This window comes from Saimiri boliviensis, chromosome 6 (genome assembly GCF_048565385.1).
Source record: "Saimiri boliviensis isolate mSaiBol1 chromosome 6, mSaiBol1.pri, whole genome shotgun sequence".
Lineage (NCBI taxonomy): Eukaryota > Metazoa > Chordata > Mammalia > Primates > Cebidae > Saimiri > Saimiri boliviensis.
The window spans coordinates 103,813,070-103,839,734 of NC_133454.1; positions in this window are offsets into that span (position 1 = coordinate 103,813,070).

A 26,665-nucleotide genomic window follows, 5' to 3' on the forward strand; every position below is an offset into this window, starting at 1 on the left:
ACCCAGATGGTGAAGCACTGCTTCCTGATGACATAGAGACTTGGGTTCAGAGAAAGTCTCAATGGCCAAAAGGCTGTCCTAGGGTCAGGACTGCTGAAGACAACCAGATAAAATGTTTTATTTGTCTAGAAACCCACACACCACTTTTGGGGAGCAATTCTTGTTGCTCTTTCTATCACCAGCCTGGATTTTTGCCTCTCTCTCCCTCTCATTTTGGATGTGGATTGGAAATTCAAACTCCAGTCTGTCCTTGTGTTTTTCCTTCCTCTACCTAGTCTATCTGTTATTAAAGTCATCTCTTACAAGAGTTACATTCCCAAGGCTCCTCTTTCAACCTCCCTTCAATGATTTCCCAACGCAGCCATGTATTGATTTCAGCTCCACCCCCAGTTCCAGCTTGGCCTGTGGGCTCTCAGCCAATCACCTCCTCATCTCTATTACCTTAAGCGTCAAGCCTCACAAGGGGTCCCTGGTTATCACCTCACCATTCAATTACGCCACTCTGAAAATGTCTGAGTCAGAGAAGGGCAGAAAAACCTCCAGAATTCTTCTAGAATTAGAGGATTATCTCTTACTCCTACAAAAATGTTCAGAAGATGCCCTTGTCTCTTTTAAGAAGACTTTAAATCTTGTTCCACAAGGAATAGATGTAGTCAGGATTTTATACTAATGGATTCATGATTCTTGGTATTTTAATGAGCCTCTCTGTTTTGAAAATTCTTCAGCAGAAATCACTCTATGCACTCCTACTAACAGCCACTAGGCTTCCTTCAGTAACACAATGAGATTTGGAGAAAGAGCATATTTGCTCAGATGTTTGTCTGCTGCTCTTCTTACTGTAGCAGGGCCTGCTGTGTATTTACCTTTTCCTGAAGGCTGCTAAGTGGACCTCATCTCTAGCCTCCCTTGCCACATGATTGTGTTCTAGCCAAAGGAATATGAGGGAAGTGATGCACGCCACTTCTAAGTCTGGTCCATGGAACAGCAGAGAGACTCTACTATCTCTCTTTTCTCATCTGCCAGCTAAACGAAGAAGATTTCAAGCATCTTGAGGAGGACAGAGCCACTAGATGAAAGGATCCTGAGTCTAGAAGTCATAACTTAGAAAAGAGTTGACTATGAATACCATCATGGACTGTTACAAAAGTGAGAAACTTAATTTTTACTAGGTTAAGCTCTAGACATGTGGGGGTAATTTGTCGTATCAGCTAGCCTACTTTGACTAATACATTACTCTATTTTTCAGAGACAAAAATTTAAAGTCAATAATCTAAAGTCAATTCAAGACAGAATAATCTTTTTTTTGACAGAATAATCTTTAAGAATCTGTCTACTTATAATGAAAGCATCTTGAGAATAACAGATGGTGAGAAAATATTTGCAACATATTTTATAGTCAAGTAGTTATTATGACTAAAGAACAAAGAGTTCTAAATATATCAAAGGATATAAACGTAATTCACAGAATTACAAATGACTCGTAAATGTATAAAAAGATGTTCAACTTCATTAGTGATCTGAGAAATGCAAATTGAAATAGGAATGAGATGTAATTTTTCACCAATTAGATTAGAACAGATTAGATTAGATTGGCTTGATAATTTATTCAGTATAGGCAAAGGTTTGGGGAAAAGAGCCTTCCCAGATACTTTTAATAGGATTGTAAATTGCTGTAATGTTTTGGACATTTGCCTCTATCAATCAAAATACAAAATGTGCTTCTTATCAAAATGTGAAATGCATGTACACTTTGGCTCAACAATCACACTTCTAGGAATATTTACATAAGGACACAAGGATAGATGTTAAAGGGTTATTCACTGAAGTATTACTGGTAACATCGAAAAGTCACCTAAATAATTATCAACATGAGAATAGTTAAATAAATTATGATACCTCTACCTGTACCACATGAGACATTATACAGCTGTTGAAGAATGTAGAAACTGTCATGCCAGTGAAAAAGGCAAGTTTAGAGATATAAATGAGTATATATGTATATGTAACAGATTCCTAGATGGGACTTTGCCTGTCGCCTTTGATCCTGCTAATACCCAAAGCTAAAAACAATAAATGCCAAGTATCTATGCATTCTAGTTCTAGACTCATCCTCCCACAGAGGTCTTCTACTACCAGGCCCCCTCACCCACCTCCACGTCATATAAGAAAAGGTTGAGATCCCATAGACAATTTTTTTAAAGGAAACTCATAGGGTTAGAGAGCATAGTTGTATCTTTCCTCCCTTTCCCTTCAAACTGAGGGACTCTGAGTTTTGTCTGCCAGGAGAGGCAGCTACATCTCACCCTTCAGCTTAATGCATCCTGGAAACAATCCACAAGCCCATCACCTGGTGCTACTACCTGAGTGGGGCACAAAGGAGCTCTGGGAGAATCTGAACTGTAGCCCCAAGAGTTTGAGAATTCTGGATGTGGAGATAGAAGTGCCTTCCTCTAGCCTAGACAAGTATAGAAGTGGGAGACGAGCTAAAGCGACTTGTGATGCTGGGGAGAGGAGAGAGGGTAGAGGCAGAGCCCACGTGTACCTGTGCATGTCAAAGAGGCATAAGGTTTCCTATGGGTTGAGCCATAGCCACTCCTAATATTTCCAGAGTCCACAACAAGAATACAAATGGAGGCCTGCATACTCTATGTCTAAATAGTTTAAGGTATAAATAAAGCTCAACAAAATACATTCTATCATTCTACTGTGACAAATATACCTTCAAAATGACCTGGAAAGCCAGATCCAAAAAAGAAACTTTTACTAATCCTTGGTGTTGTCTCCTATACACAGAGGCGTAATGAGAGCTGGCCCTGCCAAGTTCCCTTCCTGTCCCATCCCAGGTTCCTGTTCCCACACACACAGACAAGTTTATCCACATACCAAACAAGCAGCACCACTCGGTAACCCCTTCAAGCTGGGGGTTTACTCATCTGCAATAAGGCCTAGGTGAGCCTGGAGAAGAAACCTACATGGGCTTTGCAAGAGGCTTTGAGGCCATACAAGCAGAGGATTCAGGAGTCCTGTTACCCAAAATGAGGTCTAGAGGAGCCGTGTGAGCTCAGCTGGGAACCTCCTTGTGGAATGCCAAGTTCTCACCTGGTCAAACAGCTGCTGGCAAAAGAGGGCAAAAGTGGAGTCCTCTACAGTGTGGGATCCAAGTCTGGCAGCCTTCTTGCCCAGATCTGAGGAAGGACTGGGCCAGATGAACTCTGTGAAAGTTGAGTGGGGATAGGAGGCAAGTAGACCCCAGGGTGTACCCTTGGGAGTAGGACCCAGGTCTTGGGGACAATAATTGTATCAAATAGTATATCCTGAAGGGCCAGCATTCAGGCACCTGCCACACAGATCACAGCACTGCAAGCCAAGTAAGACTTGATTTTTTTTTTTTTTTTTTTTTTTTTTGAGATGGAATCTCGCTCCGTTGCCCAGGCTGGAGTACAGTGGCAAGATCTCGGCTCACCGCAACCTCCACCTCCCGGGTTGAAGCAATTCTCCTGCCTCAGCCTCCCAAGTAGCTGGGATTGCAGGCGCCCACCACTAAGCCCAGTTAACTTAGTAGAGACAGGGTTTAACCATATTGACCAAGCTGACCTCGAACTCCTGACCTCGTGATCCACCCGCCTTAGCCTCCCAAGGTACTGAGATTACAGGCGTGAGCCACCGCACTAGGTCAAGACTTTGATTTTTAATTCTAACTCCCTTTTCCCCATCTTGGGGTAGATAAAAGTCACGAAAGACATCAGGGTGCAAAAAGTTTGAAAGAACAGATCAAACTACCACTACTCCTCCTTCCCCATCAGCTCAGGACTAAGGTGGATCAGAGGTGATGGCAGGGGTGGCAGGGAAAGAAATTTTGAACTAGATGCGAAATTGAAGACTTAATGTGTACTAGACTGGACTTTTTAAAACCTGACAGTGATTGGAAAGTTATGAGACCACCCAAGATGCCTTCAAGAGACTGAAAAGGGAAATTATTAGAGCACATTTAAAGTAAACACTAGGGTAAATTGTACTAATTACTGACTGTACCCTACCAAGTTCTTCCCATTCAGTAACCAAGAAACAGAAAAAACGCAAATCAATTAGTAACACATTTGTATGTAATACATAGTAATTTTATGATGGTTCTTATAAAAGTGGTTACCCAAGAAGAGTAAGCTATAAGAAGGGGGAGAGGTGAGACTTTTTATTTCACACATCCTGAAAGACTTCTGTTTAAAGAAAATATCTGGAAAGGTTTTGAATAATGTATAATTGCCTCAATTTGCCCAATGAGGCACTAAGAAATTCTCTTTAACCTAGGAGGAAAAAAATGAAGCCAAACACGAGAGCCTAACTTTTATATTACATAATTCCTCTCCAAATGTTGCCACAAGGCCAAACTCTATGATTTTCCTAGGAAAAAAGAAGTTGTTTATTGTTCCAACTGTTGCCATAGCAGTCAGTGTTTCCACGTTACCATCCTTTTTTCTCCAGACATTACTCCACTAATACAAGTTCCAGACCTGCAATTCCAGGCATTTCAGCCAGAAGGAAATACCCTTGTGCTGTTGTAAAAATCAACGGAGAAGGCCAGCCCTGTGGTTGCTGTCTAAGTTCCAGCATTTTCAATCCCTGCTTCAGTGAAGAAGAAAAAGTGCAGCCTGTCTCTAGACTCAGCAGGGCGGGATCCTGAAGAATTTTATCCAACCCCATGATTGATCTCCCATTCTTCCCTGTCTTTGGGACTCCTTTGGCCCCAGCCATTAGAACTGAGCAGGTCTCCTTATGAAGAGTAAAAGAATAATATGGAAACCTAGAGATCCGTTATTTGAAAGCTTGGCCCTGGTTATATCTCTGTTAGCATAATTAAATGAAGAATCAGGACAATTCTTCAATTCTCATCAAGGTATCGGTTGTCTGGTATCACCAAGTCTCCCAGCCTTAGTGGCGTAGTGTGGCCCTTTCATTTATCATTCAAATGGAATAGTGAATGAATTGGCAATCAGAATTGATATCATTACTCAAATAATTCTGAGGATTCTTTGGTGTCTTACATTTCTTCTGGTCACCTTTTACCCTGATTTTGCATTTCTGTTGAATGATCTGTTTCCATTTCACTCACTTCCTTTGATTCTTGTCTGTTCTTTGTCCCTCTTGTGACACACTAAACACTACCCCATTTCTTCAGCCCTTCCTAGTGCCCTAAAGTTACATGTAGCAGACTTTTACTGAAGGTTGTAAGCAACAGAATTACAGCATAGTAAATGTAAGAATCGGCTTGAACTTTAATCTCATACGGTTGTATGTGCACAGAACGTCCCTGGAAGCATATGTTACACAGAAGAACATGCAGTCAGGGAGGCTTTCATTCACCTGGCAAATACTAATTGAGTGCCCAATGCATGCCACGCATCGTTCTAGGTACTTGGAATAAATCAGCAAACAAACCACACAGAAGGCCTGGTGCCATGACTCAAGCCTATAATCCCAGCACACTGGGAACCAAAGTGGGCAGATCACCTGAGGTCAGGCACTCAAGAGCAGCCTGGCCAACATGCGAAACCCTGTCTCCACTAAACATACAAAAATTAGCTGGGCGTTGTGGTGAACATCTGTAATCCCAGCTATTCCAGAGGCTGAGGCAAGAGCCTTTGTTGAAACCAGGAGACAGAGACTACAGTAAGCTGAGATCACGCCACTGCAGTCCAGCCTGGGCAACAAGGTGAGACTGTCTCAAAAACAAAACAAAACACACACACACACACACACACACACACACACACACACACACACACATAGAAGTTGCTTGCTGTCCTCAAGGATTTTATTTCATCAATGGGAGACAAAATAAACAACAAATAAAAAAGTAAACTATACATTAAAATAGTAAATTTATACATTAAAAATGTGTAAGTACCATAGGACCAGTAAGGGAGCCAAGAGTGCAGGGGGCAGGAGAGTTAGTTTTAAATAGGTGGACAAGAAAGCCTCATTAGAAAGGTAGCATTTTAGCAAAGACTTGAAGGAGGTGAGAGAAGGGGCCATGAAGATACATAGAGGAAGAGCATTCTCCATGCGGCAGGGAACAGGTACTGCAAAGGCCGCAAGACAGAAGTGCACCTGGTGTGTTAGACTCTAACAGGTAGAGGAACAGCAGGGAGGCCGGTGTGATGGAAGTAGCATGAATGAAAGGGACAGGAGGAGGACAGAGGGTCTGAAAGGTAGGGCTGGCAGGGTCATGTTCAGGACTTCGGAGTTTTCCCAGAGTAGGATGGGGAGCCATTGGAGGGTTTTGAGCAGAGGAGTAACACAATCCGACTTGTGTTTTAGCAGAAATACTCGGGCTGCAGGGTTGGGAATAGACTACCATGAGTCAAGAACATAGCAGGGAGTCCAGCTACAGGGCAATTGGAGTAATCAGGGCATGTGACTCCTTCAAGCTGGTGGCAGATTTCAGATTACTTTGTTATCAGAATTTCCTAATGGATGGTGTGGTGTGAGAAAAGGAGATAACTGTGGGGGAGGAATTTTAAAAGTTAAATCTCTGAAACATTAATGTGGGGAGGTCTATTAGATACCCAAGTGGAGACATCAAGTAAGTAGCGAATATACGAGTCCGGAGTCAAAAGAGATGTTTGGTGGGGATGTAAACTCTGGAGCCATTGATACGTAACTGAACTTAGAGCCATGATATCAGAAGACATCACTGGGGTAGTTAGTATGGATTGTACATAAATGGCTGCACAGAACATCTACAGTATTAAAATTTCATGGGGAGAGGTGGTTAAAAAATATCAAAAAAGATTCCTTAAGGGGACACGAATGGAAAAAGAAAACTTGAGAAACACTGTTTAAAGAGAGAATGTGAGTAAAGGAATTGGAGACAGAAGGTAAGCAATGCTCTCATGAGTTTTTTGCTGCAAAAGAAATCAAACAAATAGCCAAGGACAAAACAGCGTTCAGAGAAACTCCCCTAAAATATTTAATGATGGGAATGTAACTATAGTGCTTATAAAGTGTTTATTCTAGGTCAAAACACAATCATTCATTTCTAAAAATTAGTATTTGGCATTTCATCCATAAAATGTGTCATTCTCTGATGTGGGGAATTCCTTAATATTTCCTTCCTCTTTTGGTCCTTCTCTGTTTCTTGGAAGATCTTCTCTCTGCTTTGGCTATCAGCTCCCCCAACTCTAATTCTTAAGACTTTCTATCCACAGCAATGTGTGTTTACCCATCCTGATTCAGCCAAGGGGGTCTGACTTCCAAGCCGAAAAGTTCATCAAGGCTAATAAAGGTTATTTCCTTCAAAGAAGAGCCACCTAAATCTAAAACTAAATTAAACATAAATATAGCAAAATGTAAAATATGGATTTAGCCCTTCCCCTGGAAGGTAGAAATGCAGGCAGCCATTTTATTTATTAAATTACATTTTTTCCCACCAAAATCCCAACACCCACTCCTCTCAGTAGCATTTCCTTCCACAGGCAATGGCTTAATTAATATAACCCAAAAGTAGTTCAGAGAAAATTCAAATAAAGAAATCCTTTGCTTTAATTAGATAAATTTGTCAAGGAAAACTATATTTGAAGTCTAAATTATTTGCATAATTATCTTAATTCTTTACTTAATTTAACAGGTTCATAGCAAGTCAGAGGCAAAATTGTTTAATTCTAGTAGATGAGTCCTAACCAGTATCTATCTGTCCATGAAAAATTATTTCAATTAAGGTTCAATTTGGGAGCAGGGGCTTTTTTTTTTTTTGCTGCTCTACAAGGGGCAAGTGTAATGGATTCATGAGAAAACAAATGACTTTCTGAATGTGCTGTGCAAAAGGCTTTTATGGAGTGCCCTGTGAGCACACCACAGTTCCCAGTCTTGCTTTCTGGTCTTTGGGTCTGTGATTCTCAGGGAAAGTGTCTCCTGTTACTCTCTTCTGGAAAGCTCCCCACCAACCTTTGGAGGAACCCTACCCCAATCCAAAGAAACTGATCTTACCCAAGGATTCATCATTCCTCCCACAGCAGGCAATATCCCCAAGTGGAATTCATGGATACTAAGTGAGGGCTGAGGCGAGCTCCAGCAAGATTCAACCCTGTCCTCTGACACCCTAAGGCCCATGAAATATCCCAGAATATTTCTTGCTATGCTTTTGAAATTGGTCTACAAATGGAATTTAGAGATAAACTTCATAATTCTCCCTATTGTCCAGCTCCTCCTAACAATGAAAATCAAACACATTCACTCGCAATTCCAATTTCAGAGTCAGTACAGTCATCTTATAAGCAGAAATATTTTATTTTTTCCCATAATTCTCAATGTATGAGGCTATCTTTCACATAAAGAAGAGAGTCTTTTCTTCTAATACGCTGAAGTGTGATGTCCTTTCCTCCAACTGCTAACCTCAGCCTTTCAAATTGTGTCCTCAGATAGCTGGCACTGATGAGAAATAGATATCTAAATAATGACCCCCTTAGCTCCAGCGTGAACTTAGAGTAATCACGTGTAAGAACATTCAAGTCGGGCCGGGCGCGGTGGCTCAGCCTGTAATCCCAGCACTTTGGGAGGCCGAGGCGGGTGGATCACAAAGTCAAGAGACCGAGACCATCCTGGTCAACATGGTGAAACCCCGTCTCTACTAAAAATACAAAAAATTAGCTGGGCATGGTGGTACGTGCCTGTAATCCCAGCTACTCAGGAGGCCGAGGCAGGAGAATTGCCTGAACCCAGGAGGCGGAGGTTGCGGTGAGCCGAGATCGCGCCACTGCACTCCAGCCTGGGTAACGAGAGTGAAACTCCGTCTCAAAAAAAAAAAAAAAAAAAAAGAACATTCAAGTCTTGGCTAAGGACAATTCTCATCCTAGAGGATGCTAAAGATGCTTCCTTTCCTCTAGTAATTTTTTGTTCTCTAATTGTACTTTTCCCTTTTATCCTTTACTCAAGAAGAATATATGAACAGAAATGTGTGGGAGTGATATAATTTTTTAGATAATCCAGAATCCACTCTAATTTCTCAATGTAAATCATTAGTTCTTTTTTCTTTTTTTTGTTTTATATTTTAAAATGCTCAACTTAACACTTAATCATATATATATGTATATGTATATATACATATATATATATAATTGCATTTTAAAATCATTAGTTCTTATCAGTATTTTAGAATTGCCAATAGATTACTTGTAATATATCTAGCCGCTGATTGCAGGTACATAGCAATTCTTTGGTTGAAAACTACTGAAATAGAATAGAGCAAAGGTTTATAGAGACAAGATAGAATGAGTTCATAAGTTAAAGGTATGAATACTGAGCACTAGGTAAGTAATACCATGCTTAGGAGCTTGAGATGTGAACCCGGAGTCCTTAAACCTGTCCTGTGCTTTAGTAACTTTTAAGACTTTAGGCAAGTTACTTAAAAACCTTTTGTGACCCTGAGTATTCTTTTTTTAAAGTGATAATAGAGTATATATTACTGTATTATATATAATTACCCACAGCACTGCTGTGAGAATTACAAGCAGTAATATAAGTAAAAGAGAAAGTACAAGGCTAGTCCATAAAACGCTGGTTGTATCCAACGATCACAATCCACACAGTCATAATCCTATGGGAGGGAAAGAAGTTGGGTTGAAAGTTTTGCTAAATAGTTTCCATATTATTGATAAAACATTTCAATCCATTTGCACATTGCACAGATGTTTTCATTTTAAAAATATGTAACTTACTTTGCAATAATGCGAAGCTATTTTCCTAGGCCCATATTTATACGATAAGAAAGCAATGTTTTGAGACAATAAAATGGTCCATATATTTTTGTGTTATCTGGATGAGCCATTTTGAAAACATACAGCTTTGAAATCTGTCTTGAATCTAAGCTAGTTTGAGTAAGTGTTTGGAAGTTAAATAAAGTAAAACTTATCCAGAAATCTTGGTACTCAGATAAATTGGTTTTTTAAGAGTTTTAAACTATTTAGATTAAAAATTATTTAATTTTTAAATAGTATAAAATTGTTACCAAAATATTTTCCCTAAGTGATCTGGTTTCAAAACACATTTTGACACTAAGCAGGCTTTCACTGCCTTAAAAACCACTTATAAGTTATGAAAACCACATTAAATAGATTCCAAAACAAATAATGTTTAGAAAATCATTCCAAAACCAATATTTTGAAAAGCTTTGCAAATTTAATCATTGATGACAATGACTCTCAAGATTCCCAAGAAACCATTTACTAGATGCACATTTCATGTGCTCGAACGTTACAAAATATCTTATTCTTTTTCACTCCTGATTTATTTTAGCCTTTTTTCCTAGAAGACACATGAATGTAAGTGTATTTAGCAACCAACAGCATGCAGAGAAGAAAAATAGAGCAAGAACGGAAAGGACCTGTTTTTGACTGAAGTTCAGGTTTGAATTCCTTCTCTGCCATATACTGTCTGTGGTGGCTTGGTATCATTACTACCCTCTTTTGATCTGTAATTTCTTTCTTATACCAGATTCCCCCATAAAGCAAATCCTGGTTAAGAGCTTTCATGTAGGTAGTTTGGGAATTGCTCTGGGGAAAGGATTAAGAACTGAAAAAAAGTAACAGAGGAAAAGAGAAAAAAACATTACAATGGCTGGAGTTGGCCACTGTTGTGGACAATTGGGCCCAACTGTGCAGGTAACTTCTGGGGGCCATGTTGAAAGCCCCAAGGACGGAGGTGGGGACAGTTCTTAATGGGCTCCATTCTCCTCATAGGCGTACCCTCCCAGATTATGCATGCATAAGTGCCAGGTGGATTCCTGCTGATTTTCCATGTTAGAGAAGCCCCTGAGGTGGAAAGTGAGAGAAGTGAAGTGTGGCCCATATGAGGTGTTGTCAGGCTACACCTATGCAAGCTGGTTGCTGTGGCAATAGCTGCAACAAATGGCAGGCTCAAGAGGATGTGAGGCAAGGCACAAGAAATGTCTAGTGAAGCTTCCTCATCTAAGTAATGGAAATAAAAATACTATTTGCAGAATCTACGCTTCAAGTGGGGCAGGATGGCTCATGCCTATAATCCCAGCACTTTGGGAGGCCAAGGCAGGCTGATTGCTTGAGCTCAGGAGTTTGAGACCAGCCGGAGCAAAACACACAAAAATTAGCCGGGCATTGTGACCCATGCCTGTAGCCCCAGATACTCGGGAGGCTGAGATGGGAGGATTGCTTGAGCCCAGAAGGTGGAGGTTGCAGTGAGCTGAGATCGCACCACTGCAATCCAGCCTGGGTGACAGTCAGACCCTGTTTCAGAAAAAAAAAAGAAAAAGAAAAAAGAAATTCTTCATCATCTAACTCTTTGTCCTTCTGAAACATTTTCTGATATGAAGCAAAGAAGGCTTCCGTATGCCTCTCTGCCTTCCTCCAGGATCTCAAGGAAAACATTCTGTCCTCTCCATTCCAAACCACACCCAACCACCACCACAAACTTCTGTATTCTTCTCCTAGTGAGAAGGGGTAGTTTATCTGAACTGCAATCTCAGAAGAAGCTCTTTTTCAGATTCATCTGGCCACTCTTCCTTTTCTAAGGTTGGCACACTGGGGTCTGCTTTCTACAGTAGGTACGTGCCACCTGGGCAGGATGAGGCAGGTTTCACCTTCCCTGAAGATGATGGGAGGGGAAGGGGTCTTGGGAGGAAAGGAAGAGCAAGGCAGATTCCAGCAACATCCACCCATTCCAATCATAGTACTTGGTTTTCACATCATCCATCCCAGCAAATGGAAACAGTTCTGCTATTCCCACTAGCATGGGCTAAAGTACTCTGGTGTCTTAAATAATAACCAGCTAATAAATCTGGTATGTTGATCCCCAACCGATGCTTCAAGCTATTTCACACTGGGCTCCTCTGTTACAATATAAGTCCTCCAAAAAGAAAGCGTGTTCTCCTTTTGTTCACTGATGTCTCCCACATGCCTGGATCAGAGCCTGGCACACAGGATGTGCTCAGTAGTTGTTTAACAAATGAATGAACTCACAGGGAGAAAAGACATGATTAGCACCTCAGAAACCTCTGTCATTTCCTCCAGACAGAAATGGGCTCTCCCTCCTTGGTGCTCCCTAACATCTCCTCCTACAGCACTTAACACATTGTAATCATTTGATACAGAATCTAGCTCTCATATTGAACTTGGAACTTCCCAAGGACAGGGATTTTGTCTTATTTGTCTTTGTTTCCCAAATGCCAAACAGCATGGGGACCAACTCTTAGAAGGTACTCAAAAATGATACCTGAATGAATGAGAAAGAAAGAAATGCAATAATATCACACTTTAGCTGTCTTCTTTTACTGCTAATGCCAGAGATTCATTTGCTTTAAAGTTAGAATGTATGATGAATGAATCACTCCCAAGCTTATTCCAGAACTCTAAAGAGAAGGAATGGAAAAACAAGATAAGCCAAAAGGAAAAGCCTAACGGACAAATGTAGACAGTGACTCTTGGCAACTATTCTTGAAATCCAAGAAGCATGTGTCATTCAAAAGGAAGGGTATAAAATTCTTTGAGAATTCGCTAAAATTATCAAAACTATGATTCCAAAAAAGAAAATAAGAAGGCCCAAGGAAATAAGAAAAGGAGCTGCCAAAACATTAAAGAATTATAAGAATGGCAAATATGTAGCAATTGTGACAAATAATTTCCCCCACCCTCCTCATCCCCCCCTTCACCTGCCATCTTTGTAGACATCACTGATGAATCAAAATACAGTCATGCACTGTATCATGACATTTCAGTCAATGATGGATTGCATATGACAGTGGTCCCATAAGATTATATATATAACACTTGATTTTTGCTGTGCCGTTTCTGTTTTAGATATGTTTAGATGCACAAATATTTACCATTGTTACAGTTACCTACATTATTCAGTATAGTAACATGCCATGCAGGTAAGTAGCGTGGGAGCCTACACATCATATAGCCTAGGTACATAGTAAGTTATACCATCTAGGTTTCTCAAAGTACATTCTATGATGTTTGCTGTCGTTAAGCAACACATGACTGTGTTTGTTTTTATCAAGGACTCAAAGTCCTTCCCAATCAGAATGGTCAAGAACTATATTTGTTATTTGGCCTAGATCAAGAGTTTCCAAACTTGAGTGAACTTCAGACTCACCTGGGGAGTTCCTTAAACATTCAACTGCCTAACCCACCTTTCCAGAGGTCCTATGAGAGAGTTGGAGTTGGGCACAGGAATTTGAGTGCTTAAAAGTCTTCCTGTGAGGAGGATATTAGGGAGGAAAAACTTTTCCTTCACCTTCTTAGGTTCACTACTTAAGAATCTGTGAATTAAACTTATAATAGAAGGTGGAATAAGATGGCCAAATGGAACCCTCCAGCAATCATCCCTCCTGTCCCTCCACAGGAATACTAAACTAAAAAGCTATCCACACAAGAAAGCACCTTCATGAGAACCAAAAACCAAGTGAGCAATCACAGTACTTGGTTTTTACCTCATCCATTCCAGCAGCTGGAAACTGAGTTCCAGTTATCTCCATCAGCATGGGCTAAAGTTCTCTGGTGCTTTAAATAAACTTGAAAGGCAGTGTAGGCTACAAAGACAGCAGTTCTTTGGAGAGTCCTGGTGCTGTGCTGGTCTGTGACCAGTGGATTTGGTGCATCTGACCCAGTGAGACACCAGCTAGGGTGGCCAAGGAAGTGATTGCATCACTCCAGACAGTGCAACTCCCAGCTCTGGAAAGAAACACAAGAGTAAAGGGGACTTGGCCTTGCAACTAGAATACCAGCTCAGCCAGGATAAAATAAAGCGCCAAGAAGAATCCTAAGGCCCCCATTCCAGGCCCTAGTTCCCAGATGACATTTCTATACCCACTCTGGGTCATAGAAGAACCCATTGCCCTGAAGGAAAGAATCTAGTCCTGGCAGAATTTACCACCTGCTGAATGAAAAGCCCTTAGGCCTTAAATAAACATCAGCAGGAGCCAGGAAGCAGTCACCACAGGTCTTGGACAAGACCTATCATCATGCTGGCTTCTGGTGTGACACAGAACATTCCCAGCTGTTGTGACCATAGGGAGAGACTCCTTCTGCCTGAGGAAAGGAGACAGAAGAGTAAAAAGGACTTTGTCTTGCAACTTGGGTACCAGGTCAGCCACAGTAAAATAAAGCAACAAGCAGACTCCTATGGTCCTGATTCCAGGCATTCCCTCCTCGAGAGGATTTCTGACCCACCCTGAGCCAGAAGGGAATCTGCTGCACTGCCAAGTCCTGGCAGGACTTATTACCTGTGACTAAAGAGTCCTTGGGCCTTGAATAATCATCAGCAGTTGTCAGGAAATAGTTGTCACAGGACTTGAGCAAGACTCAGTACTGTGCTGGCTTCAGGTGTGACCCAGCACGGTCCCTACAGTGGTAGCCATGAGAGTGCTTGCATCATCCCTCCCCTAACTCCAGGCAGCTCAGCATGAGAGAGAGAGGGTTTGGGGGAAAATAAGGGAAGAAAATAAGAGTCTTGCCTGCTAATCTAAGGAATTCTCCCAAGAATCTTACCCAAGACCACCAAGGTGGTACCTCTGCAAGTCTGCAACAGTCACAGCCTTACTGGGTTTGAGGTGCCTCCTAATGCAGATACAGCTACAGTGACCAAAGACTTAGTTCACAACACTCAATTCCCTTTGGATAGTTGGAAAGTTCCCCAAGAAAGACAAGTACAAACAAGCCCAGACTGTGAAGACTATAAATGCCTAACTCTTCAATGCCCAGACATTGATGAACATCCACAGCCATCAAAACCATTCAGGAAAACATAACCTCACCACAAACAAAATAAGGCCCAGTGATCAATCCAAGAGTGACAGAAATATGTGATCTTTCAGACAGAGAATTCAAAATAGCTGTTCTGAGGAAACTCAATGAAATCCAAGATAATGCAGAGAAAGAATTCAGAATTCTACCTGACAACTTTAACAGAGCGATTAAAATAATTAGAAAGAATCAAGCAGAAATTCTGGAGCTGAAAAATTCAATTGACAAACTGAAAAATGCATCAGAGTCTCTCAACAGCAGAATTTATTAAGCAGAACAAAGGATTAGTAAGCTCGAAGACAAGCTATTTGAAAATACAGTCAGAGGAGTCAAAAGAAAAAAGAAAAAAAGCATGCTACAGGATCTAGAAAATAACCTCAGAAGGGCAAATCTAATAGTTATTGACCTTAACGAGGAGGCAGAGAGATTGAAGTAGAAAGTTTATTCGTATGTTCATTGCAGCCCTGTGTACAATAGCAAAGACCTGGAACCAACCCAAATGCCCATCAATGATAGATGGGACAAAGAAAATGTGGTACATATACACCATGGAATATTATGCAGCCATAAAAAGTGATGAGTTCGTGTCCTTTGTAGGAACTTGGATGAATCTGGAAACCATCATTCTCAGCAAACTGACACAAGAACAGAAAACCAAACACTGCATGTTCTCACTCATAGGTGGGTGTTGAACAATGAGAACACATGGACTCAAGGAGAGGAGCATCACACACTGGGGGCAGTTGCAGGGGGGTAGAGGAGAGACAGCGGGAGGTGAGGAGGAAGGGGAGAGTGGGGAGGAATAACATGGGGAGAAATGCCAGATATAGTATGCACCTAAAGTTAAATAAATAAATTTTTAAAAAAGAAAGTTTATTCAAAAAGATAGTAATAGAGAACATCTGAAACCTAGAGAAAGATGTCCATATTCAAATACAAGAAGGTTACAGAACACCAAGCAGGTTTAGTCTAAATAAGACTATCTCAAGGCATTACTAATCAAATTCCCAAAGGTCAAAGATAAAGGAAGGATCCTAAAAGCAGCAGAAGAAAAGAAAAATATAACATATAAAGGAGCTTCAATATGTCTGGCAGCAGATTTTTCAGTGGAAACTTTACAAGCCAAGAGACAGTGACATGATATATTTAAAATATTGAAGGAAAGAACTTTTATCCTGGAATGTAATATGCAATAAAAATACCCTTCAAACATGAAGACTTCTCTAGATATACAAAAGCTAAAAGATTTTATCAACACCAGACCTATCTATAAGAAATTCTATAAACAGTTCTTCAGTCTGCCTAGCAAAAGAAGCAGTCAACAAAGTGAAGAGACAATCCACAGAATGGGAGAAAATATTTACAAACTACCCATCAGTCAAGGGATTAATAACCATAATACATAGGGCACTTAATAGGAAAAAATCTAATAATCAGATTTTTAAATAGGCAAAAGATCTGAATAGACATTTCTCAGAAAAAGATCTACAAATGGTAAAGAGGTATATAAAAAGTGCTCAACATTTTGATCATCAGAGAACTGCAAATCAAAACTACTATTAGACATCATCTCACCCCAGTTAAAACCTTTATCCAAAAGACAAACAATAATAAATGCTGGTGAGGATGTGGCAAAAGAGTAACCTTTGTATACTGTGGGTGGGAGTGTAAATCAGTAGAGCCACTACAGAGAATGATATGCAGGTTCCTTAAAAAACTAAAAATAGAACTACCCCATATGCTAACAATCCCACAGCTGGACATACACGCGAAAGAAAGGAAATCAGCATATCAAAGAGATATTTTACATAATGAAACATTATGTAAAATAACCAAGATTTGGAATCAACCTCAGTGTCCATCCACAGATGAATGGATAAAGAAAATGGGTGCATATACACAGTGGAGTACTATTCCAACATAAAAAAAGATGAGACGCTGTCATTCGCAACAACATGGATGCAACTGGAGAGTAATAGTCCGTTTTCTTGCTGCTGATAAAGACATACCCAAGACTCAGCAATTTACGAAAGAAAGAAGTTTATTGGACTTACAGTTCCACATGGCTAGGGAGGCCTCAAAATCATGGCAGAAGGCAAGAAGAAGCAAGTCACATCTTACATAGATGGCAGCAGGCAAAGAGAAAGCTTGTGCAGAGAAATTCCTGTTTTTAAAACCATCAGATCTTGTGAGACTCATTCACTATCACAAGAATAGCATGGGAAAGATCCAGCCCCATGATTAAATTATCTCCCACTGGGTCCCTTCCACAACACTTGGGAATTATGGGAGCCACAAGATGAGATTTAGGTGAGGACACAGAGCCAAACCATATCATGGAGAAAATGTTAAGTGAAATAAGCCAAGCACAGAAAGACAAACTTCACATTTGCTCACTCATTTGTGGGAGCTAAAAATTAAAACAATTAAACTCATGGAGAGAGAGGATAAAATGATGGTTATGAGAGGCTGAGAAGGGTAGTGGGAAAGAAGAAGGAATGTTGATGGGTAATGGGTACAAAAATACAGTTCCATACAATAAATAAGATCTAGTATTTAATAGCACAACAGAGTGACTACAGTTAGTAATCATTTGTTGTATATTTTGAATAACTGAGGTAGTATAATTGAAATGTTCATAATAGAAAGAAATGAGAAATGCTCGAGGTGATGGATACACCATTTATCCTGATGTGATTATTATACATGTATGCCTGTATCAGAATATCTCATGTTCCCCATAAATAAATACAACTACTATATGTCCATAAATATTAAAAATTAATTTTTAAATGATGGGACTGTTATTTGAACCCAGTGGAGCAAGAGAAAAAAACAAACTTAATCACACACTTACTGGAGTTTACAAAGAAATGTGATGCAAGGGGGTAGTTAGAATTTGGGGTTTACATACTATCTTAATAGGGGAAGGAAAGAGAAAGGGCACTTAAGGGAAAACAGACAGCTTTTTGGAAAGATAAATGGGCCCTCAGGGGAAGAGCTGAGAGATATGATAGTTTTGTGACATCTGTATGTGGTGCTGATTTCTCACCTCCAGTGATAAGAGTCAATCTTCCCAAGTTCCCACAGGGAGGGAATTTATGACAATTGAATTCTATTGGGAAGCTCTGCTTTTAATCAGATAGAAGATTTCAGGAACCAAATGCCTTCAGTTCAAAATAATTTTTATGCTACAATGATGTATTATGGACCACTTTGAGTATTTTATCACTGACATGGTTTAGAATTGAAGATGCATGGTGATCATAAAAAGCAGAACAACTTTTAATCCTTTTATTATTGTTTGTAAAATCTCTACAGACAATACGCTCCATCACTGCTCATCCCATCTTTAATACCCACTGCAGAGCACTCAACTTCTTTTGTAATTAACCTGTCATTTAAATAGGCTGGAAGCTCTATGAAGTCAGAGGACCCATCTGTTTTTCACCTTTACCATTGAATCCCCAGCACCTAGCAAAGCCTGGCACAGTATAGGCTCTCAATACTATCTGTTCAATGAAGGAAGAAAGGAGCCAACTCAGGTGTGGGTATGGCAGTCCCAAGTACCTTTAGACAACTCAACCCAACCCAGCTATGCCTAATTCCCAGGCACCTGTCTATGCAATGGCATGGTCCTCAAATGAATTCATAAGGAAGAGAGAATAACAGGAATAAGGCAATTCATTTTTTGTTCATCTAAGTTTAAAAACAAATTCAGTGATTATGATTGCATGTGTATGTGTGTGTCACTGCACTTTTCATACATAAATGATACAGAATTGCACACGTAGCTGCTGAGCACTTGAAATGAGGTTCACCAAATTGAAATGCGCTGTAAGTGCAGAACACATGCCAGATCTCAAAGGTTTAGTATTTTTTAAAAAGTCACATCAATGTTTTTACTATTCCATGTTGAAATTTGAATATTTTAGATATGTTAGATTAATAAAAATATATACTTTTTACAAAAATTGTAAGCCTCCCTGTGATGCTAATGATTAGCAAAATCTGACTACAGCTAACTGAGGTTGAAGGCTAGATAGAGACTGAATTCAGAAAAGAACCTCAGGCACTATCTGACTACCTGAATTAAGAAAGCCGAACTGCTGAAAAGCATTTTATAGACACCATCTTGCTCAGCACTTTTCAACCCAATTATCTTGACCTACAAGCATGTCACCAGTGCTTTGCTACTAAAAATAATTAAAATTAAGCTTGAGAATTAGTTTCCTTTTAATAAAATATAGCATATTCAAGGATACCTTCTTATCAAAGTTATTTTCTCACTCACATACCAATATCCATCCTTTTTTCCTTGTTTAAACAAATGATTTTATTTTAGACTAGTGTTAGATTTACAGTTAAATTGCAAATATAGTACAGAGCTTCCCACAGGCACTGCACCTAATTTCTTATTATTAATATCTTACGTTAATATGGTACATTTGTCACAGTTCGTGACATAATATTCACACATGATTATCAACTAAGGTCCGTAATACCTTATTCCAGTTTCCTTCGGTTTTCTCTAATGTCTTTTGTTTTTGGTCCAGGATCCAATCCAGGAGAGCACATTACTTTTAGTCATGATGTTTTCTTAGGCTTCTCTTGAAATTACTGCAGTAATTTCTCAGACTTTTCTTGTTTTTTTAATGACCTTGGCAGTTGTGAGGAAAACTGGTCAGGTATTTTGTAGAATGGCCATCAAGTGGGATGCGCCTAGTACTTTTGTCATGATTATTAGACTGGGTGCTCTGGTCTGAATTTTTTTATCTTCCCAAAATTCATATGTTGAAATCCTCACCCAAAGGTGATGGCATAATATTAAGACATAGGGTTTTTGGGTGTATAGAATCCCCTTGGCTCTCTGAAGTTTCACACACACACACACACACAAAAATCAACTTGTAAAAAGCAGATTAACTGGAGAAAAAAAAAAAAAACAAACATACACATTTATTTAACATGTATTCACAGGAGCCTTCAGAATAAAGACCCAAAGATACAGGGGAAATTATCCATGTTTATTCTTAGGTTCAACAAACTATGGACAGCTATGTAGAAATATCACTGGACAAAATAGTATTCTCTAATGCTAATAGACTGAAGGGGAAACCCAGCAAGACCTGTTTAGATTCTTCTTGGCCTGAGGATACATTTGGTCCTTCTGGGTATGGCAGGGCCCTCTTATGACTTGTAGTTAAACAAGGTACATCAGATAATTGTTTTATGTCATTTTTACCCAGAAAGGTAGGGGATACATTAAAGTAATATTTTTAGGTTTTATAGCTGACTTCAAAGAAAAGGAGTTCTGGTGTCTATGACCTGTCCTGAGGAAGAGGATTCTAGTTTCCACGGCTAAAGCTAGCTTCGGGTAAGAATGGGACTGAGAACAGGAAGGCAGAAGAAGGTCAGACAAAAGCTTTTGCTTCTGAGGCTACTTCAGAGAACTTCATTTTGGGGAATTGCTTTCTGAGCTCTGACAGGTTATTATGTGATGGGGGCAGAGCCCCTGTGAATGGAAATAGTGTCCTTATATATATAAGAGGCCAAAGACAGGCCCCTCGCCAGCCCCTTTCTCTTTGTAAGGCTGCACTGAGAAGATGGCTGCCTGTAAACCAAAAAGCAGAAGCCGGCCCTCAACAGATCACCAAATCTGCTTTGTTTTGACTGGAGCCTCAGAGCTGTGAGAAGCAAATTTCTGTCGTTTATAAGCCACTCAGTTTACAATGTTTTGTTGTAGCAATCAAATGGACATTGGGGTTATGTGTTTTGGGGGAAAAGACATTGGGGTTATGTGTTTTGGAGGAAAAGACATTGGGGGTTATATGTTCTAGGATTACGGTTTTCTGGGAAAAGACATTGGGGTTATGCGTTTTGAGGGAAAAAGATCACAGAGGTCAAGGGCCATTCTCAGCACAACATGGCAAGCATTGCTTATTAGCTTTTCATGGATGATGCTGACACTGATCATCTGGCTCAGATTTCCCCACTGTGAAGTTACTCTTTGCTTCCCCCTTCCATACTGTAGTCTTTGGAAGGAAGTCAACATGCACAGCACACACTTAAGGAATGGGGAGACAAATTTTATGAGCCCCATTTTATAGAAGAAAGGGAGGTGAAGACAGATTTAATATCTGTCTCTAGGTTCCTAGGTTAGTAATTTGCAAAGGCTGGATTTAAATAACCCATGCTTGATCAAAAGGTTTTTCTCACGATCTTTTGGAAAGTCAGTGGTAATTCACTTACAACACAATTCTGTATTCCTTTGAAACACAGAATCCCATTGTCTTAAAAAAAGAGCACAGGCTGAGAAGTCAACAGATGCAGTTCCATCTCTGAGTTTACCCTGAATGGTCATGTCACCTTGGACGCACGTCAAATATCCCCAGCCTGGAGTTCACCCTTCTGGAGAGTTTAGGAATTAGTCTGTGACGTTTGAATTCCAGCCAAGCCACTAAACTGTTGAACCTTGGGCACCTGCTTTGCTGTCTGTAAGGCTCAGTCTTCTCATCTGTAAAACGGCTGTAGCAGGGACAAATATCAGTCCAGAAATTCATGTGAGTGAGAAATATAACTTTGTTTTTCATAACACAGCTTAATTTATATCTTGAGCTCCACTTGTAGCTGAATGGCAGATCTTTACCTTCATCTGGAATCCAGTCTTCTGCCCTTTCTCTCTGTGCTTGTGATCACATTCTGAGGGGGATTATAACACGCTAAGTTTAAGAGTGCTCACCTGGTCCCCAGGTCATCTGTTCATAGTGGTATCTACAAAAACCTCAATCCTTTGATCCTTTTTCATCAGCCCAGGTTGGTAGCCACAGCTGTGAGTAGTTGATTTTTCGCTTGCATTTCTGTCTTCAATTTCGACCTAACAAATTTCTCAATCTTAGCTGTATCAGATGGGTTGGACATGGTTGCCAAAACTCTCTGTGAATGTGCACCCCTGGTATCCACATTTTCTTTCTTTCTTTTTTTTTTTTTTAAGATGAAGTCTCACTCTGTCACCAGGATGAAGTGTAGTGGCACAGTCTTAGCTCACTGCAACCTCTGCCTCCCAGGTTCAAGTGATTCTCCTGCTTCAGCCTCCTAATTAGCTGGGACTACAGGTGCATGCCCCCATGCTCAATTAATTTTTGTATTTTTAGTAGAGATGGGGTTTCACCATATTGGTCAGGATGGTCTCTATCTCCTGAGCTCATGAGCCACCCACCTTGGCCTCCCAATGTGCTGGAATTACAGGCGTGAGCCACCGCGCCTGGCCAAATTTTTCTTACAAAAATACCAATCTGATTGGATTCGAGCCCACTCTAACAGCTTCGTTTTAATCCAATCACCTGTTAAAGGCCCTGTTTGCAAATACAAATAATATCTGCATTTGGCAGGCATGATGGCTCATGCCTGTAATCTCAGCACTTTGGGAGGCTGAGACAGGAGGACTGCTTGAGCCTAGGAGTTTTAGTCCAGCCTGGGCAACATAGTGAGACTCTATCTCTACAAATAAAAAATAATTAGCTATCATGGTGGCATGCACCCCTAGTCTCAGCTACTGGAGGAGCTGAGTTGGGAGGATCGCTTGAGCCTAGGAAATCAAGGCTGCAGTGATCCATGATCACACCCGTGCACTCCAGCCCAGGTGGCAGAGCAAGCTCCTACCTCAAATTACAAAATATAAGAATATTCACAATTACCTAAACAGCCTACTAAAAAGCTTTTTCCTTCTCTAACTGCATATCTGTGTGATGCCAGACCTTCTTCATAAACTTCAACCAAAACAACATATCACGACAGATTAATTGCAGAAGCAGATATGAGAGACCAGCTGACTCCTGTCAAGCCAGACATTTAAGAGATTTGCAAAAAGGTAAAGCAATGCCGTACTTCTGACTAACTGGCTTTCTGTTTTCAAAACATTTTCTATTAAAAATGTTATTTAGTTAACATGTAATACATCTGCTGTTTTTAAATGAATCAACTGAAATTTTAATAAATGTTTTCTCATTCAGTTTTAATTTCTCATATGGTAATAGACATACTTTGAACATCTACTATATGCCAACTAGTGGACATTTTATAACTACAGCTTGTAGTACAAAAAAGAAGAGTCAGCCTTTCTCCTTAAGTAGCTCACATCTAGAAGAGGAGGTGTTGAAACATCATATAGTCACATAATTTTATTTGTGCACAAATAAAGGTGTGCAAAGGTGGCTCTGGGAAGGGACAGGCATAGCCTCTAACTCTCTTGAGACATCATTATTTCTCCAAGACCTCCCATGACTCCCCAAGCTGCAGGCAAAAGGGTAAAGAGGAATCACACAGAAGACGTGGCAGGACAGAGCAGCCCAGGCTGAGAGAATTACAGGTTCACATAACCCAAGTAGAGAAAAAGCTGCTCTGCTCAGGGAAAAGCAAATGGTTGCTTAACATGGCGGGTGTGTGGACCACACAAGGATTAGCAGGTGGGGAGGCTAAATTCCTTTTAAAAAGGAAAATAAATAGATGTTGCAAGATCTTTCCTTTTTTCACTGTTAACAGATGATAATAGTTAGCTTCCCCATGTCACAGAGGAAATAGGCATGAATGAGTCAGCAGAGATGACCCACCAAAAGGAAACTAGTGCTATGAGATCTGAGTCAGTCTCTTCAAACTAAATCCACATGGTGCCTCGCCTAAGAAAATTAATTTTTCTCCATGGGAAGTAATTTTTATACCTTTATATTTAAGCAAACACATAGATTATGTCCTAGAATGCACAATTCATGTGAATGTTTGAGACAAAGCGTAAAACTTAAAGACATTTTCTGTTTGCAGCTAACTGCTTTGGCTCCATGGGCACATTGATATTTTCAGTTATGGTTAGTACCGCAGTGGAGAAGTTTGTTTAGCTCGATTTAAGAGTTAGCCAGCCATGTGTTCTCTGCAAAAGCTTAGACAGCCCTATAAAGGCTCATATTCTTGGAAATACATTTTAACCTCATTCTTCCATGTCATTCTTCCATTATGCCTTCGAGTAGAGCTTATTTTTCAGTGACATGCAGGCAGCTTGTGGAATTGCTCTCAATTATCCCTTCCTCTTGTCATTTATGCTCTCATTTAAGTTCCTCCCCTTGAGTGTGAGCTGTGCCTAGTAACTCACTTCTAATCAATAGAGTATAATGAAAAAGATGGGGTAGGAGCTTCAAGATTAGACTACTCTGGTCTGAATGTTTGTATCCCCAAAATGTATATGTGATGGCATTAGGAAGTGTGACCCTTGGAAGGCAATTAGGTCATAAGGAAAGAACCTTTATGAATTCATAAAGAACCTTTATGAATGAGAATAGTGCCTTTATAGAAGAGGTAAGAGAGAGACTACTTGTCCCTGTTCAACCACGTGAGGACACGGTATGGAGGTGTTATCTATGATCCAGGAAATGGGACCTCTGCAGACACCAACTCTTTCAGTTTCTTGATCTTAGACTTTCCAGACTCCTGAACTATGAGGAAAACATGTCTGTTGTTTATAAGCCATGCAGTTACGATATTTGTTATAGAAGCTTGAATGGACTAAGCCAGGTTACAAAAGAAGGACTTTTACTTCGCTCAAATCCACTCTCTGTTCCTCTCTCTTTCCCACTCTGATGAACTCCACCACCACCCACTGTGAGCTGCCCTGTGGACTCACCGGACAAGCAACTGAGGGCAGCCTTTAGCCAAAGCCATTGGGAAACCGAGGACCTCAGTGCAGCGGCCTCAAGGAAATGGATCTTGCCAGCCACCACATGGATGTGGACCTTCCCCAGGTAAGTCTTGAAAGGACAGCAGCCCAGATGGCATCCTGATCATAGTCTATGAATGACCTTGAACCAGAAGGCCAGTAAAGCTGCCCTGGAATCCTGATCCACAGAAACTCAGAGATTTGAAAAATATGTTGCTGTTTTAAGCCACTACAGTTTGGGCTCCTTTGCAAGGTTGACAGAATATGGCAGGTTGGACTGTGGCAATCCATTCCTCAGGAACAAATGCTTACATACATTGTCTTTCTCCAAGGCATTCTGTGAAATCTACTTTTTGACATGCTCTGTCCAATTACCTCCCACCTCTGTGATTACACAAAAACCAACTGAGCTGTATGTTTAGTGCCTCCATTCCAAGGGCTGCTACCATGCCCTTAAATGCTCTAATCTCACTTCTTTTGCTATCAAAAATTCAATAAACATGCTGCATGCTGCGTGTCAGAGCTAACATCTTCTCTCACGGTGAGTAGGTTCTAAACTCAAAAGAGACTTTTATGTCTGTTTTTCCTATTCAACTTCCTAACCTTCTTCTATTTTCTCCTCCTGTCAGTGCCAGTTATCTAGAATAAAGGCTAATAGATAGCATTTGCTTTATAATGCTGCTTTTCTGTTAGGGTTTTTAAGTTTGGACTGAATCTAGGTATGGAAGGCAAACTGGAAGGTGGCTGTGTGAGTGAGAGCAGGCACTGGATTCAAAATGGGATGGTGCTTGGGATTCGCCAGCCTTCCGGCCAGCACAGGCCCCCACAGACTGTTCTTAGAGCCCATGTTAGCTAGGGTTCTCTGAGAGTCAGACTCCAACACGAGATCAAATATGCAAGGATCTGATAGGGGAAGCACCTAAGAGAGGAAATGGGAGGGAGTCAGAAAAGGCTGGAGGAGTCATCAGACTGGGATGAGAGTCTGGCCCTGAGTGGGAAGAGCAGGAAGAGAAGCATCCCAGATTACCATGCAGTCCAAGGAGGGTTCTGTAAAGCTCTCGGGAAGACTTCAAGCCAAAGCTGAAGTGACCAAAGCTTTACTGGCCCTCTGGTTCAAGGTCACTTCAGCTGGCATAGGAGGATATTCCTTTGTCCCCTAGAAAAGGTCTGCCCCAGTAAGCCTGCTGCACTGGTCCTTGACTGGGAGCATGGCCTCAGCACAGACACAGTGATGGGCTTCAGAGTGTAGTGCCTGGGGCCCTTGGTCAAGTACACTCCCCATAGGAGAGGTTTGCAAGGAGCATACAATGGCCGGCATAGAGGCATAAGACAGTAAAAATTCTGGCAGCAGTGGGTCAGGGGCCAAAGGAGTATTGTGGAATGATATAGCTCCCTGCTCAGAGGTAACAGCATAGTATTTCTTTGTCTATATTGACAATATGCAATCTTGACATTGTCACCAAAGAAGCAGAACTGTGCCTCGTTTCCTGATTTATGTAGGTCATTTTCTGTGTTGTCACATTTTCTATTCATTCACTTGTTCATTTCTTCTTTTATTCACCCAACAATACTTTTTTTTTTTTTTTTTTTTTTGAGACGGAGTCTCTCTCTGTCGCGCAGGCTGGAGTGCAATGGCACAATCTCGGCTTCACTGCAACCTCTGCCTTCTGGGTTCAAGCGATTCTCCTGCTTCAGCCTTCTGAGTACCTGGAACTACAGGTGTGTGCCACCATGCCCGGCTAATTTTTTGTATTTTTAGTAGAGTCAGGGGTTCACCAAGTTGACCAAGATGGTCTCGAACTCCTGACCTCATGATTTGCCTGCCTTAGACTCCCAAAGTGCTGGGATTACAAGCGTGAGCCACCATGCCTGACCTAACAATACTTTTCTTTTTTCCCGAGATGGAGTCTCACTCTGTCACCCAGGCTGGAGTGCAGTGGCATGACATTGGCTCACTAAAGCCTCTGCCTCCCGGGTTCAAGCAATTCTCCTGCCTCAACCTCTCGAGTATCTGGGACTACAGGTGCACGCTGCCAGGCCAGGTTAATTTTTGTATTTTCAGTAGAGACAGGATTTCACCATGTTAGCCAGGATGGTCTTGATCTCCTGACCTCGTGATCCACCCACCGCAGCGTCCAGAAGTGCTAGCATTACAGGCATGAGCCATCGCCTTGGGCCAACAATTCTTTTA